General features: G+C 59.2%; 1 pseudogene; it reads left to right on the top strand.

The window, feature by feature from the left end:
- Window positions 1–1,522: 1,522 nt before the first annotated feature.
- Window positions 1,523–12,971, top strand: LOC133229174 (immunoglobulin lambda-1 light chain-like; annotated as a pseudogene).
- The last annotated feature ends 3,261 nt before the right edge of the window (window positions 12,972–16,232 follow it).

Below are 16,232 nucleotides of genomic sequence, written 5' to 3'. Positions count from 1 at the left end.
GTTTGTTTCCCGTGGCTACAACAGCCCCAGGGCGTGTGGAACCTTCACACGCCAGGGACCGAACCCATGTCCCCTGTGCTGGCAGGCGAGTTCTTAACCACTGGATCACCAAAGGAGTCCTGCAATGTGATTCTGGCCCCGGCTACGTGGAGTTAGGGGGACTTGCGCAAATTCAGGACACAACCCCACCCCAAAATAACCCATCCCTCATTTCAGACACCAGCTGCAAACTCAGCTATCTGCAGGCCACCTATATTTCTGACCAAATGGCCACAAGTTTGGGGGGCTGTTCCCCAAACCCCCTCAGGCTGGATGACTGGTAGAAAGCCTCGCAGAACTGAAGAAAGCTCCATCCTCACGATTCCAGGTTTGTTGTAAAGGCTACAGACCAGGAGCAGTCAACGGAGAGCTGCACCAGGGCATGGGGGTCCCAGAGGTGGGCTGCTGTGTCCTCAGGCTGCCTCTCCCTCCTGCATGTCCACAGTCCAGCAGTCTGGGAGGCTCCCCTGAGCCTCGGTGTCCACTGGGGTTTCATTACTCAGGACAGTTCCGGGGACCACTGGCTCTGTGATTGGACTCTGTCTCTAGCCCCTCTCCCCGTCCTGGGAGCTCAGCTCAAAGCTCCCATCTTCCCATTGCTGGGTGGGGCTTTCCTCACGGCCAGCATCCTTCGCAAATCACCCATTGGTATAACCTCAGGGGCCCCCCGAAAAACAAGCGCTGTATTTAGAGGCTGCCTCCCAGGAACCAGGGACGAGGAGCAGCTGATTCTTTACTATACACACCGTGGTCCGCGCACAGCATCTCATTTATGGACCTAAGGACCCAGGGGCAGGACTGGGCCCCCAGGACCACCAAGCCCACAGATGCCTCCTCCCCCGCTCCCTGGGGAGACCCCCGTGAGGACGAGGGGCAGAGGCCTGGGGCAGGGCTGAAGGAGGTAAGGCCACCTCTGCCCCCTCCTGAAAGCCCGCCCAGATGGTTCCTTTTCAGGAGCTGCTAGTCACTCCGGGTTCACTCCAGGGGGACAGGGGCTGGGTCTGGAGGGGGCGTTAGGGGCATGTTAGGGGCATGCGAGGGGATAGAGCGGACCCTCACCCAGGGCCCCTACACTTCCTGCAGCACCCAGCAGGTGTTTCCCACCATGAGGACCTGTCCTCTCTTCCCGGTTCACCACACACAGAAGTGTGCACAAGAACCTCAGTCTGTGGGGCTCAGCTTCCTTTGGGGGATGCGGAGGTCACCCCCCTGGGGACTCCATCCTGGCCTCCTGGGCACTGGGCTGTGAGCCCCGGGCAGGTGCTTCCTCCCTAAATACTTCCCCTGGGTTAAGGCAGGAGCCACAAAAGCCAGCACGCGGCCGTTCCCCCCAACCGGCATCGCAAACCCAGGGAAGTTTGGGACGGCCACCGGGAGCCAGGGGTGCCAAGGCCCCACCCCTGGGAGGTGGCGAGGAGGGCAGAGGAGGGGACTGGCCCTGTTCCACGAGGACCCTGGTGGCAGAACTCTGCTCCACCGCACCATGTCCTGGGCCCTCGTCCTCCTGGGGCTCCTGCTCCACTGCACAGGTGAGAAGCCCCGGAGCTGGCGGCTCCCTTGCCCTTCCCGCACCCTGCTCTGCCCCGGTGCCCACACGCCTCTGTGTCCCCAGGATGCAGCCCGCAGCCCGTGCTGAGTCAGCCGCCTTCCGTGGCCTCGTTCCTGGGAGCCACCGTCCGCCTGGCCTGCACCCTGAGCAGCGACCACGACGTCAACCTTCACAGCATCTACTGGTACCAGCAGAGGCCCGGCCACCGCCCGAGATTCCTACTGAGATATTTCTCCCCCTCCGACAAGAGGCAGGGCCACAAGGTCCCCCCTCGCTTCTCCGGCTCCAAAGACCTGGCCAAGAACACCGGGTATTTGAGCATCGCTGAGCTGCAAGCCGAGGACGAGGCTGTCTATTTCTGTGCTGTGGGGACCCCGGTCATGGGGCGGAGGCGGAAGATACAGAGAGAGAGGGCAGAAAGGGAGCTGGCCACCCTGGGCTCCCCGGGCCCCCGGGCCACACTCCCCTTGCATTAAAGGCCGGAGGCCGCATCCCTCTGGGGTGGGGTGGGGGTGTGGACGAGGAGGCTGGGCGGTGGGCTGCCCAGGGCCAGAAGACACTCCTGTGAACCCCCTTGGAGGCTGGATTTGGGGATTAAAACTGCTTGCATCTTGGGAAGTTGTTCTGCCGAGTGGTCTGAATTGGTTCGGAGGAGGCCCAGGATGCTTTGTGAACAGTCAGAATGAGTGGAACGCACCTGAGAACCAGCCAGGGTGAAGGTCCCAGGAGACTGGCTGGCCATGGTCTGCTTGGCCGGAGCCCCTGGGCTGTGGGTCTTCCGGGATGGGGGGCTGACATGGCCCCTTGGAGGTGCCCCTGCCAAGGACAGAACCTGCTGTTGTACCTGATTGTGGGCATGGAGTAAGCAGTTTAGAAAACACCTTTGCTGGCCCTCTGGGGAGGAGAGCGATGCCCAGGGATGGGTGTGGACTCGGTCCCCCGCTGGGCCAGACGGTTCTGTGCCATGGGGGGCTGGCCTGTGCACTCCAGGGGGTCCAGCGGCATCCCTGGCCTCCACCCCCCCAAAACGGCCTCCCGCCCGTAGTTATGACAACCACAGGCGTCCCCAGACATCGCCAAAGGTCCCCAAGTTGGCAAAATCGCCCCAACTGAGACACCCTGAGCCAGGTGAGAGGAAGTGTTCTTTGTAAAAGGCACAGATAGTAACTAGTTTTGGTTTTCTGGGCCATACGATCTTTGTGGCAACTTCTTAATTCTGTCCTGAGAGCTCAGAAGCAGCCACAGACCCTCTGAACGCACAGGTGTGACTGCTTCCTGTTAAACTTTTACAGAAGCAAGACAGGGCCGGGCTGGTGGTGGCGCTTGGGCCGTGCTCTGCTGACCCTGCTCTGGAGAAACACCCGTTCCTGCCTCCAGGTTGCAGCCAGACCACACTCGGTGGGGTGAGCAAGACCGGTGCCTGTGGACTCCGGGGTACGAACCCCTCAGGACCCCAGAAGACCGCACGGGCAGGGATGTGGCCTCACCAGTGGGTTTGTTGGGTGAAGGGAAACGGTGGGGTCCTGCTACTCTGGCCCATATCTGCACCCTGAGCCCCGAGGTGCGGGGTCCGCGTGTGCCCTGCAGAGAGGGACCCTGTACATCCACGTCCACACCACATGTGGACATGTCTCCCATTCAGAGAGGTGCCAGGTGAACCATCTCCCCTGACTCCAAACTGGACTGAGAATGTCCATTTCTCAAGACTGAAAAGACCCTCAGGGGCAGCCCTTCCCTGTGTGTGTGTGTGTGTCCTGAGTTTCCTGTAAAACCATTTATCTCAGCTCAGGCCTCTTTCCAGCCTCCTCTGGGCTTCCACTGTCTGAAATGCACTGAGTTCTTCCCACGTCAGACCTTTGCCCCTGAGTGCTTTGCTTCCTGCATCAGACCTTTGAACTGTGGTGTTGGAGAAAACTCTTGAGAGTCCCTTGGACTGCAAGGAGATCCAACCAGTCCATCCTAAAGGAAATCATCCCTGAATATTCATGGGAAGGACTGATGCTGAAGCTGAAGCTCCAATACTTTGGCCGGGAAAGATTGAAGGCGGGAGGAGAAGGGGATGACAGAGGATGAGATGGCTGGATGGCCTCACTGACTGGATGGACATGAGTTTGAACAAGCTTTGGGAGTTGGTGATGGACAGGGAAGCCTGGTGTGCTGCAGTCCATGGGGTCACAAGAGTTGGACATGACTGAGCGACTGAACTGACTGGGCTTCCGCTCTCTGAAATGCAGAGTTCTTCCTGCATCCGACCTTTGCCTCTGGTCACGGACCTCCAGGCCCCGGTTTCCAGAGGCCAGCGAGGTGGTCCGCGAAGAGCTCTGTCTCTTGCTTGTAACCAGCCCTTCTCTTGCTTCCATCCTCTGTGATTCTGATATTCAGAGTCACAGTAAGAAACCCAGAGAGCAGGGAGTCCTGTCAGCTCCTCCATCATCCTGCTCCCAAGTCCGACTCAGAAATGCAGAACCTAGCCAGCTGGGACACGCCACCAGTGGCACTGAAGGCCAGGGCCCAGACATCCTGGCCCGAGTTGGACATCGAGGCACGGGGGAGGGGATCTGAGAGGACCCAGGGGTCTGGTGGGAAGGAGCCTACCTATCAGACGCAGTGAAGCGCAAGGGCTCTTCGTGCACACCGAGGCCCGTGTGAAGTGCAAGGGCTCTGCGTGCACACCGAGGCCGTGCGGTTGTGACGGGGGTTTGGCACCTCGAGCTGGGGCAGGTGACCCCACTCAAAGAGGCCGGGTGGGGTTAACATTCAGAGGCCCTCCGGCGCAGGGAGGGGCCTGGCTGGCGTCTCATTCTACACCGCCTTTTTGTGACGTGCACGCAGTTCACGACAGGATGTGAAATGAGGACATTTTCATTCCAGCAAAACTAGGAGGGACACGTCCCCTCATCAATGATTGAGGTGCCCCAGGGACTTTCCTATAGTAAAGGCAGGATAAACGTCTGATCTTCCCCTCTATTCACCAGTCATCGAAAATCCCAAGTCAGTGTACCAGCATCCCCCACCTTGTTAGCACCATCACGAGCTCATGGGTATAAGATACTGAGGTGTTTAAATCCACTGCGATTGTGGGAAGTTTTTCTGTCTTAGGGCAGCAGAAGGCCTTTCAAGTCGGTGCCTAACCAGAGACACGGTGGTGCGTCGTAAACAGCTCATTCAGTTTTGTCTTTAAAACATTTGGGCCAAGTCACCTTCATTTCAGCTGGTTCTCTAAAAGATGATGATTTTTTTAAATAAAGAGTTGGTGTGTGGATCTTCACTATTGTCGGTTTTCCTTTATTTTTAGTTTTGCCATTCACCTCTTTTATTATTAATTTAATTTTTAATTTATTTTGGAGTGTAACTGACTCGCAGTGTTGGGTCAGCTTCGGGTGTACAGCCGAAACCTTCAGTCACACACGTGTCCATTCTCCGAGTTCCTGTCCCAGTTAGGTTCTTACAGAATAGTGAGCGGAGTTCTCTGTGCTTCGTATACAGTAGGTCCCAATTAATCATCTATATACAACCATGTGCATGTGTCAACACCAAACTCTCAACTTCTCCCCCGGTCACATTTCCCCTGTGGTAGCCATGGGTCTGCTCTCAGGCCTGTGAGTCTGTTTTTGTTATGTATACAAGCCCGTCGGCACACTTTTTCTCGAGTCCACGTAGAAGTGATGGAGTATGGTATTTGTCTGAGTTACTTCAGCGTGACGGTCCGTCTGCGTTGCTGTGAATGGCATTAGTTTATTCTTCTTCATGGCGGAGCAATATTCCGTTATATACACATATATATGTGTGTGTACACGTATAGTGGCTCGGATGGTAAAGAATCTTCCTACAATGCAAGAGACCTGGGTTCAATCCCTAGCTTGATAAGATGCCCTGGAGAAGGAAATGGCAACCTGCTCCAGTGTTTGTGCCTGGAGAATCCCACGGACACAGGAGCCTGTTAGGCTACAGTCCCTGGGGCCGCAGAGTCGGACACAACTTCGGGCAGCAGAAGAAAAATTAAGGAGAAATTCAGGAAAACACAACCCACCTTACACCACTCACTCAAAAGTGAAAAAGAAAGAAAGCCATTAAAAAACAAAGTTAAAGCTCTGTTTGCCGCCCTCAAGGCACGGTGGTGCCCGGGCTGGAAGTCGCCCGGGTTCTCCTCCGCTGGACTCTGCGTGGACCGCAGAGAGGCAAGTGGGGCTGGGAGGGTGGTGGTCCTTACGGGCCGACCTTGACCCCTCCACTCCCAGTGACTGCTGTCCAACTGGGGGCGGTCTGGAATAGTCCCTCAGATCAGACACCTCCTGTCCTTCCCGGCGTCTCGTCAGCACGTCCTCGACCCAGAGGCCCAGAGACGCAGCAGCTTGAGTTCAGCATCACGTCCACGGACCTCAGAGCTGTCCTGGGGAAGCACCAGCAGGGCGCAGTGCGGGCACCCACAGGCTGGCAGCGCCCAGCGTCACCTGGGGGCTTGTGAAAAATGCCACGTGTCCAGGCCGCCGTAGACCTGCTGAGTCTGAACCCGCATCTTCACAGGTTCCCGGCAGCTCCACGCGCGAGGAGGAGCTCATCTGGCACCCCTGTCGTCCGCCTCAGCCTCCCTTGTTAGGACACTTCCACTTAAGCTGCACGTGTGGTCCAGCAGCTGATGCTCTGAAGATGCTTCTCAGTCACTCACCCCTCCAGGGTCCCTGGGGTCCAGCCAGATGCGGACTTCTGACCATGGCCACGGCGGGATACATGGTGTGTGCAGCAGCAGCCAGGCACAGGCCACGGGGCGGGGCGGGTGTAGCTGGGGGTCCCTGAATTGATGGACAGCCCCTTCTTGTCCCCAAGACCTAGGGCTGTCCCCGGGGGAACCACCACTTCCCTGGGCAGTGGGGGAGTGTCACACCTGCCTGGGGGCTGGGAGGGACCAGCTTCCGCCTGGGACCCCGGGGGAGACCCAGCCCCCAAAGTGCAAGGAGCTTAGGTTCCAGCTGGAGTGAGCCAGGCACCACAGTGGGGAGAAGCTGGACTGGGTCGGGGCCCCCAGGGGCTCCCCCACACTCTGCATGGCGACTGTCAGGGTGACCCCACCCCATCACCGTTCAGGGCCTGGCCCATCCACCCAAGAACTGTGAGGTCTCACGATTCAGTATCAGGCCCTCGCAGACGCCTGGTCAGTGCGTGTGGAACACGGGGATCCAAGCGAAGTCACGTGGTCCGTGGACCTGACCTCCCCTTCATGAACTCCCGGTTACCTGGGGGAGTCAGTCTATCTGCCACAGCATCCCGTGACTGCACTGGGCAGGTGCTGACAGAATGTCTGGGGAGGCCTGACCACGAGGGCGTGTGGCTTTCACGAAATTCACTTTGGGGGCCCCTGGGGAGAGTGTCAGGGCGATGGGCAAACCATCGGGACCTGAAGCAGAGAGTAGTTTCAAACATGAACTTGATGCGCAAGCGTGGATGGGACAACGAGCTTCGTCTCCTACAAACACTGGATCAGAACCACATTCTCCAAAGGTTCTCCTGTCAAAACCTCCTGTAAGAAATCCATTTCCCGTCACCATCCAGAGCGTACTGATGCATTAGGCTGACCGAGGCAGGACCCCACGACCCCGCCACCCGCCCTGAGTGTAGGCGCTCCCTGGCCCCGCCTGCCCCGCACGGCCTCGCTGTTGCAGGGTGCTGGCTGCTCCCGACTGCGTTGGTTCTACAACCTCCATGATGCAAACTTTGAAAAGTGGCAGTCGATGGCATCAGGGCTGCATTCATCTCTTGATGGCTGATGGTTCTCCCCAAGGCACACCCGATGGGCCAGCTGCAGGAATGACGGTAATGCGTGTAATAACAGCAGCCATCTATCCGCGCTGCGGGTGGAGCGCTGCTCAGCTCACACAGCGCTCTGCTGGATGGATTCCGTGTGAGTCCACTCATACAAGGTCCTGTGTGCGTGTGTCTGCATGTGTCTCTGCGTGTGTGTGTGTGTCTGCGTGTGTGTCTGCGTGTGTGTCTGCGTGTGTCTGCGTGTGTGTCTGTGTGTGTCTGTGTCTGTGTGTCTGTGTCTGTGTGTCTGTGTGTGTGTATGTGTGTGTGTGTCTGTATGTGTGTCTGTGTGTGTGTTTGTGTGTGTCTGTCTGTGTGTGTGTCTGTGTGTGTGTCTGCGTGTATGTCTGTGTGTGTCTCTGTGTGTGTATGTGTCTGTGTGTGTGTGTCTGTGTGTGTCTGTGTGTGTGTGTGTGTCTGTGTTGTGTCTGTGTGTGTGTGTCTGTGTGTGTCTGTGTGTGTCTGTCTCCGTGTGTGTGTCTGTGTGTGTGTGTTTGTGTGTGTCTGTGTGTGTGTGTGTCTGCGTGTATGTCTGCATGTATGTCTGTGTGTGTCTGTGTGTGTCTGTGTGTGTGTGTGTCTGTGTGTGTGTGTCTGCGTGTGTGTCTGTGTGTGTGTGTTTGTGTGTGTCTGTGTGTGTGTGTCTGTGTGTGTCTGTGTGCGTGCGCATGTGCACCCTGTCGTGTCCAACTCTTTGGCACACCCTGGACTGTAGCCCGCCAGGCTCCTCTGTCCATGGAATTTCCCAGGCAGGAATACCTGGTCCCTAGAGGAGTCAAAATCATAGACCCTGAAAGCCCAAGAAGGTTGGTTCACAGCGCCTGGGGAGGGGATGCGGAGCTCGTGTTTAAGGGAGACAGAGCATCAGTGTGGGAAGAGGAGGGCGTTCTGGGGGAGGCTGGAGGTGACGGCTGCTCTTATTATGTTTACTATGAGGGTGTGTGTGAGAGACGCACGGATGTGTGTGTGTGTGTGTGTGTGTGCGAGACCCATGGATGTGTGTGTGAGAGAGAGATGCACGGATGTGTGTGTGTGTGTGCAAGACCCATGGATGTGTGTGTATATGTGTCTGTGTTTCTGTGTGTGTGTGTGTTTCTGTGTGTGTGTGAGACCCGTGTGTGTATGTGTGACCCATGGGGGAGAGGGGTGTCACCCAGGAGGTGCCCAGTTTTGTGATGAAACCACGGTTCCCTGCCCTGCAGCCGGCCTGTAACCTGGGCCCTCCCCACCCCCACCTCAGCCGCGGCCTCGCCGCCCTCCCGACCCCCTCAGGAGACGCCCAGGGCGCCCTTGGGAACGAGGGCGGGAGCAGCTGTGTCCCCTAGGTCCCTGGGGCGCGGCTGGCAGAGACTGCGGCGTGAGGCGGTTGAGCCCTGGATTCCGACCAAGCAGGGCAGCTGGCAGAGGCCCCCCAGGAGAGGCCCCCCAGAGTACTGGCCCTGGGCCCTGGGGGAGGGGGTGGTGCTGGGGGCAGGGACAGAAGGCCAAGGCAGAGGACGGGCCCCACGGGACGGGGCGCACCCGGACAGCCCCTGCCAGCAAGGGGAAGCGGGGCACTTTCGACCCCTCCTAGGAGGAGCCCACACCAGCGCGTCTGCCCAAGGTGCCCTTGGCCCTGGGGGCACATGAGGCCCAGGCCAGGCCAGGGGGCCCGTGAGGCCCCTAGGGGTCAGCGCGGTGTCCCCAGGCAGCCCTGGCCTCTCATCCTGCTGGGCCTGGCGGTGGGCGCCCACGGCCTGCTGCCCCCGACGGCGGCGCCTCAGAGCACAGCCCCCCGCATGGAAGCCCCATCAGGAAAGAGCCCGTGGAGCCTGCGGGGCAGGTAAGGGCCGGGGGAGTCGTGGGGGTGCACAGGGGTCCCTGCTGCCGACGCTGAGGGTGAGGACAGAGCCGCCGTGAGGGCAGACGGCAGAGCGGGGAGGCTCGGCCGGAGGGTGGGGCCTGGAGATGGAGGCTTCGTCAGAAGCATCGGCATTTTGTCTGGTGTGGACTTGTTTGCACTAATTGTTTTTCTTGGATTAAAACATCATTTTTCTGGATTGCTGAGTTTTTTGGCCTCGCTTACCTTTTGCACCCAAGAGTAGTCTCTCCCCTGCCCGGCGCTGGTCCTCCGAGCGGAACAGCACGGGGAGGCGGGGGCAGGAGGTCTCGGCGGTGACTGCCCTCATCCTGGGGTCCCCGGGGCTCCCCTAGGCTGGTGAACCACCTTCTTGCCCCTGTGCGCGCCCCTCTCCCCAGTGCTGGCTGGGCTGACAAGTCCACCCCTCCGGGCCTCACTTTCCCCCCTGCAATGTGAGGGGTGCGAGCTGGATGAGAGCCTCACAGCCTGACGCCTGCCCCGTAGAGGCAGGGGTGGCCGCAGCGAAAGGCTGGGGAGAAGGGGTGGCCTGCAGGTGGCTGGTGTCCCCTGAGGGTGTCCATTCAGCCATCGGACCACTCAGGGTCACCGAGAGGGACGGTCTGAACCGAGGGGTCACGTCCAGGAGTGGAGCAGCCCTGTGGCCAGGTTAGGGGCCGTAGGTGGGTGGGCTGCTGCCTGAGCTGGTCTCACAGGTCCAGGGCAGGGACCTGGGATGGGGGTGCTCCAGGCCAAGGGAGCGGGGCCCTGAGGCAGACAGCGAGGGGCGCAGGCCTGCAGGGAGCTTCCAGAGCCGGCGGAGTGGGCTGCACACCACCCTCTCCGTCACCCTGGGACCCGGGGGAGGGGCTGAGGGGTTCAAGGGCGGGGCTCTCAGAGTCAGGCTGGCGTTTTGGGAAAACAGTTCCGGATCAAAAACTGGTGTGAGGCCAGATTAGAGGCTGGAGAAGAGGCAGTGGAAAGGCGACCGGAGGAGGGCCCGGTCCACGCGGACCTATGGAATGGGCAAGTGGATTGACAGTGACGACGCCAGAGGGCTGACGGAGAGCAACACACACCATCAGGGACTGTCAGCGGGAGACTGAATTTCTGGAACAAACAACACCACGTACCAAGAGTCATAAAAACGTACATTCTACTTAATCAAGCAATTCCACCTCTACACGTGTATCTTGGGACTTTTCAGGGTGGTCCAGGGTTAAGACTCTGAACTTCCACCGCAGGGGGCCTGGGTGCCACCCCTGGTCGGGGAACTAAGATCCCACATGCCATGTGGTACGGCCAGAAAATAAAAATAAAGTTAAAAAATAAAAGAAATTTATCTTGGTGATGCATCAGAACTTTGGCTGAGTACTGTATGTTCTTGGGGAAGAAGTAGAGACAACCTAGACGTCCAATGAGAAGGGAGGGTGAGATGTGAAAGTCAAAGTTGCTCAGGCGTGTCTGACTCTTTGCGACCCCATGAACCGTAGCACGCCAGGCCTCCCTGTCCATCATCAACTCCCGGAGTCCACCCAAACCCATGTCCATCGAGTCGGTGATGCTATCTAACCATCTCATCCTCTGTTGTCCCCTTCTCCTCCTGTCCTCAATCTTTCCCAGCATCAGGGTGTTTTCAGATAAGTCAGTCCTTTGAATCAGGTGGCCAAAGTATTGGAGTTTCAGCTTCAACATCAGTCCTTCCAATGAACCCGTGCTAATAAAATCATAGAGTTGTGTAACCCCCACCCCAATCAAGATACAGAACATTTCTACCACCCTCCCCAAATTTTTCTGGGTTCTTGTGTAGTCAAGTCCTCTTTCTATTCCAACCATGAAGAACCACTGATTTCTTTCTTTGATTTGCCATGCGGAGCAGCATGTGGTATCTCTAGTCCCCCCACCAGGGACCCCTGCAGTGGAAGCTTGGAGTCTTAGCCACTGGACAGCCAGGAAAGCCCTGTCTCTTTCTGATCCTATAGTTTTGCCTTTTCCAGATATCGATGTCATCATGCTGTATGTAATCTCTTTTTCTATCATTTTATTTGGGGATATTTGTAGATTCACATGCAGCCTTAAGACATAATACAGGGGGTCCCAGGTGCTCTTCATCTGGTTTCCCCCAACGGTGATGTCTCGTAATATAAAAAATCATGGCCAGGGTACGACCGGGATGCAGTAAAGCACAGAATATTCCCAGAGGCCTTCCTGGCCACACCCACTTCCTTCCCTCCCAAGCCGGGACAGACGAGCTGGCAACTACTAACTTGGTCTTCTCTTCTAGTTTTGTCCCCTCCAGATAGTTCTAGAAATGGAATTGTACCGTTAGCAACCTTTTGGGGACCAATTTTCTTTTGAAATTTTTTTTTATTGGAGTATAGTCGAGTTGCTCATTTCTGCTGTACAGCAGGGAGAAGGCAATGGCAACCCACTCCAGTGTTCTTGCCTGGAGGATCCCAGGGACGGGGGAGCCTGATGGGCTGCTGTCTACGGGGTCGCACAGAGTCGGACACGACTGAAGCGACTCAGCAGCAGGAGCAGCAGCAGCAGCAAAGTGAATCAGTCACACGTAGACATATGCCTACACTTTTTTAGATTTTTTCCCCACATGAGCCATCCCGTGCCACGCTCAGTCACGTCCGACTCTTTGCAACCCCGTGGACTGCAGCCCTCCAGGCTCCTCTGTTCGTGGGATTTTCCAGGCAAGAATACTGGGTTGCCATTTCCTTCTCCAGGGCATCTTCCCGACCCAGGAATCGAACCTGTGTTTTGTAAGCCATTGCAGACTATTGACTAGGGCTCGCTGTGCTATACAGCGGGTGCTTATTAGCAGTCTGTCTTACATATTGTAGTGCGTATGTGCCAGTCCAATTTTCCAATTGATCTCTCCCCTCTCCCACCCTTGGTAACCATAACCATAGGAGAAGGAGGCGGCAGAGGGCGAGATGTTTAGGTAGCATCACCCAGGGGTGCCCTGGGTGCTGGAGGGCTGGCTACCCACACCCACTCCCACAGGACACAGCCCGGTGTCCATCACACCCAGCAGGTTCCCGCTCCGGCCCGGCCCCCGGGGGCCAGGTCCTAGGTGCTGGCGTGGCGTCTGGCCTGAGGGTCCCTCAGCGTGGTTTACCTTTGGCAGCGGGACCAAGGTCACCATACCAGGTAAGCGGCTCTCACCCCTTCCCCAGCCTGTCCCACCCTCTGCTCTCTCGTGAAAGTCACTTTTCTCTGTCTACCGAGGTCAGAGGCTCCGCCAGGGATGCTGCCATGATGACCTTCCGTCTCTCTACCACCCACAGATCAGCCCAAGTTCCCACCTTCCGTCACCCTGTTCCCACCCTCCACGGAGGAGCTCAGCACCTACACGGCCACCCTGGTGTGTCTCATCAGCGACTTCTACCCGGGCAACGTGACCGTGGCCTGGAAGGCAGACGGCAGCCCCGTCACCCGGGGTGTGGTGACCAGCCAGGCCTCCCAACAGAGCAGCAGCAAGTACGTGGCCAGCAGCTACCTGACCCTGACGGGCAGCGAGTGGAAACCTAAAAGCAGCTACAGCTGCGAGGTCACGCACGAGGGGAGCACCGTGACGAAGACAGTGAAGCCCTCAGCGTGTTCTTAGGGCCCTGGGCGCCCCCCCTCCTGGAGCCCTGGGACCCCAGGAGCGTCTCCCCTCCCACCACGGTCCCCTACGTCCCTTCTTCCCGCTCCCAATCTGCTTGCAACAAAATGTCCTCATTGTCATTCATAAATCCTGCTTGCTGCTCCTTTTTTCCTTGTCTCGTATTTAATCAGCAACCTCTCCAGGATTCTGGAGATTCAGGAATCCCAGGCACCAAGGAGAGAATACCCCAAGAGGAGAGGCTCACAGTGTCGGGGTGGGGGGCAGGTGTCACCCAGAGACGGGTTGGGACCCAATCCCCACCGACCTCTCCTCCTCCAGCACAGGGCCGTGCCCAGCCCTGCCACCTGGCCGGACACAGCTGCCCATGGCTGGTGTCGTCCAGAGGAGCGCTCCATCCCTGCCTGGTGGGGACCCCCACACCTGCCTGCCCCCCGCTTGTCCTTTCTCTGCGGTATGATGGCTGTCACCGTAACTGACCCGGGACCTTGGCCTGCATCCGTCTCTCCGTGTCCTGCTGGGTTTCCAGGCTGGGCCACTCCTGGGGGTCTCCCAGCCCCGTCTCCCCCTTCCTTTCTCCCTGGCCTCCTGGGCTCACGGGGAGGGGGCTTGGACATTAGCTTTGGCTCTGGGGTACAGATTCCCTCTACCCTGAGCACTTAGAGCCCGCCTGGACCCAGGTTCCTGGCCCCTGGGACCCACGGCCTCAGGGACGGAGTTGTGGGGCCTTAGGTTAGAGGGACGGGCTTTCTCATCCCCCAGCCCCTCCTCTGGGTCAGGAATTAGGGCCCGCTCATTCGGGGAGGGGCTGGGAGAGGGCGGCCTCTTCCTGGAGACTCTGCCCCAGTCCCGGTTCCAGGCTTGGGGCAGTGGGGGGCGCGGAGGTTCTCCCTGCATCCTGCCGCCAGAGGGGCCAACCTGGCATAGGCCTGTCTGGCCCAGTGGCAGCATCTTGAGGATAGAGTTCAAAGGCCAAGCCCCCAGGACGGGTCCCTGTCCCTTCCCCAGACCCGCTTTCTGCTGCCTCTGGCCCCCCAGCGCCAGCTCCCCCAGCCCAGCGTCTTCATCCCCCGAGGCCCCAGCTTCACGTTCCCTGCACTCCGATCCTGCCGGCGCCTCCGCTGGGCTGACTGACCCGGTCCCCACCTGCCCGGCGGGCCCACCGCCCCCCAGCGCCCCGAGGTCTGCTCCCCCTCCGTGACCCTCCTGGGGGCCCTGAACCCCGGCGATCTGGGCTGACTGAGTGCATGCGGGCTGAGAGGAGCCTCTCCCCGGCATGCCCCCCACTCCTGATCCTGGGTTCCCCCGGGCCGCCGGAGGCGGGTTCTCTCACCTCCGGTCAGGATCGGGGACGAGGCCTGGGCCCCACCAGCTGCCGGCCACTGACCCACTCAGTGCAGCTGGGAACAGGTCCTTGGCAACGGGGAGTCAGGGATGCTGGCTGCCCCCCTCCATGTCCCAGGGGCCCTGCTGGGCGCTGGGTGGGTGTCACGGAGCCCCCCGATGATGGCGGCCAACTGAGTGCACTGCCACCGCCCCTCCTCGCTCTGCCCAGCGGGGGCTGACTGTCCCGGGCTCAGCCACAGGCGTCATCTCTCTGCCGTGAGGATGGGGCTGGCCAGTGCCACCCGGGGGTCCTGCTCTCCCTCCTGGGTCCCCAGGCCACCCTGGGAGGAGGGTGCTCCCCTCATGGGTGAGGACACTGAGGTCCCCAGAGCCGAGGCAGCCTCCTGGGGTCTGCTCAGGACCACACACCCGCAGTGGGCACCCAGGGCCTCTCCCGGGGTCACCTCCATCCCCAGGAGCGAGGAGCTGAGCCCATGACCCCGCAGCCCTTGGACGTCAGTGGCCCCCTGAGGCTCCGTGGGGTGGGGGTCCTGGGTTCCTCAATCTATGCTGACTTGGTATGGGGTAGGGGGGCAGGTTGGACGGGGTCATGGGCCCTCTGAGTCCATATAGCAAAGCAGGGCGGGTTCTGTGGGCCCATTTCACAGAGGAGAGAACTGAGGTTCAGACAGCAGGAGGGGGTTTGGGACCTGCCCCCGGGACACAGGGGAACTGCTGGGTGACCAGCTGCGCCCCCTCACCTCACCGCCACCCCCCACTCTTTCCATGGCCTCTCAGCCGTGAGGAGTCATTCATTCACTCACTCACTCACTCACTCACTCACTCATTCAGAAAGCCTCAGTGAGCACCGCTGTGGGCCAGTGCTGGGGGCAAGGAGTCAGGACCACCTGTTCTGGAACTGCCCGTGCGCTGGGGGGATGGCCAAGGAGTCCACCGCTGACGCCCCTGCGTCCCCCAGCCCCTAGATCAACTCCCTGCCCGCCCGGGCCTCGAGGTGGCCAGGGGCCAGGATAGCCCTGATTGAGGGTCCCCTCCCTGCAGCTGGGGTTGGAGATAATGGAACCTCACTCCCTGGAGGGCTGGGAGGGCCGGTCAGGTGGAAAATGAACGTTTGTGGCCTCTGGGGTTGACAGTTGCTGCTGCCGTTGGCGACCAGCTGCTCGGGGCCCAGCGGCCTCAGGCCAGCAGCCCCGGGCTCCCCGCGGGCCCTGTACCCTCAACCCCACGCAGCTGGCTACCCCTGGGAATCTCCAGGCTAAAGCTAAGTCTAACTTTGCCCTAAACAGAACTCTGGGAGACAGCAGGGAGCCGGAAGGGGAAGAGAAACCGAGCCCGTGGTCGGCGGGGCGTGGGACAGGGGACAAACGGCCAGGTGAGGCCCGCGCGGCGGGACGGGCCAGGGTCAGGGCTGATGTCGGGTGTTTGTGCAGCTCGCAGGTGGGGGTAGCGGAGGCCCCTCCAGCCCCTGCCCAGCCCTAGTCTGGCCTGCCCGCCCCGGCACGTCCTCCCCATCCTGGTCCTGGGGTCCTGGAAGGCCCGACCACAGGGATTCTCACCTCCCCCTTCAAGCACCCTCATTGACAAAGGAAAAGCTGCTGCTCCTGTGAAGGAGCCCCAGCTACACAGGAGAAGATGCCCAAGTCATTGTTGTTCAGCGCTCAGGTGTGTCCACTCTTTGCGACCCCGTGGACTGCAGCACGTCAGGCCTCCCTGTCCATCACCAACTCCCGGAGCTCACTCAAACTCATGTCAATGAGTCGGTGATGCCAACCAACCATCTCCTCCTCTGTCGTCCCCTTCTCCTCCTGCCTTCAATCTCTCCAGCATCAGGGTCTTTTCCGATGAGTCACCTCTTTGCATCGGGTGGCCAAAGTATTGGAGCTTCAGCTTCAGCATCAGTCCTTCCAATGAATATTCAGGGTTGATGTCCTTTAGGATGGACTGGTTTGATCTCCTTGCAGTCCAAGGTGCTCTGAACATCATTAGCAATTATTGAAAACAACAATTACCACCACAATGAGATGCCACGTCACACACCCAGT

The sequence above is a fragment of the Bos javanicus genome, chromosome 17 (genome assembly GCF_032452875.1).
Source record: "Bos javanicus breed banteng chromosome 17, ARS-OSU_banteng_1.0, whole genome shotgun sequence".
Classification (NCBI taxonomy): Eukaryota; Metazoa; Chordata; class Mammalia; order Artiodactyla; family Bovidae; genus Bos; species Bos javanicus.
The sequence above is the reverse complement of the archived record's forward strand: the minus strand, read 5'-3'. Positions and strand labels throughout refer to the sequence as shown.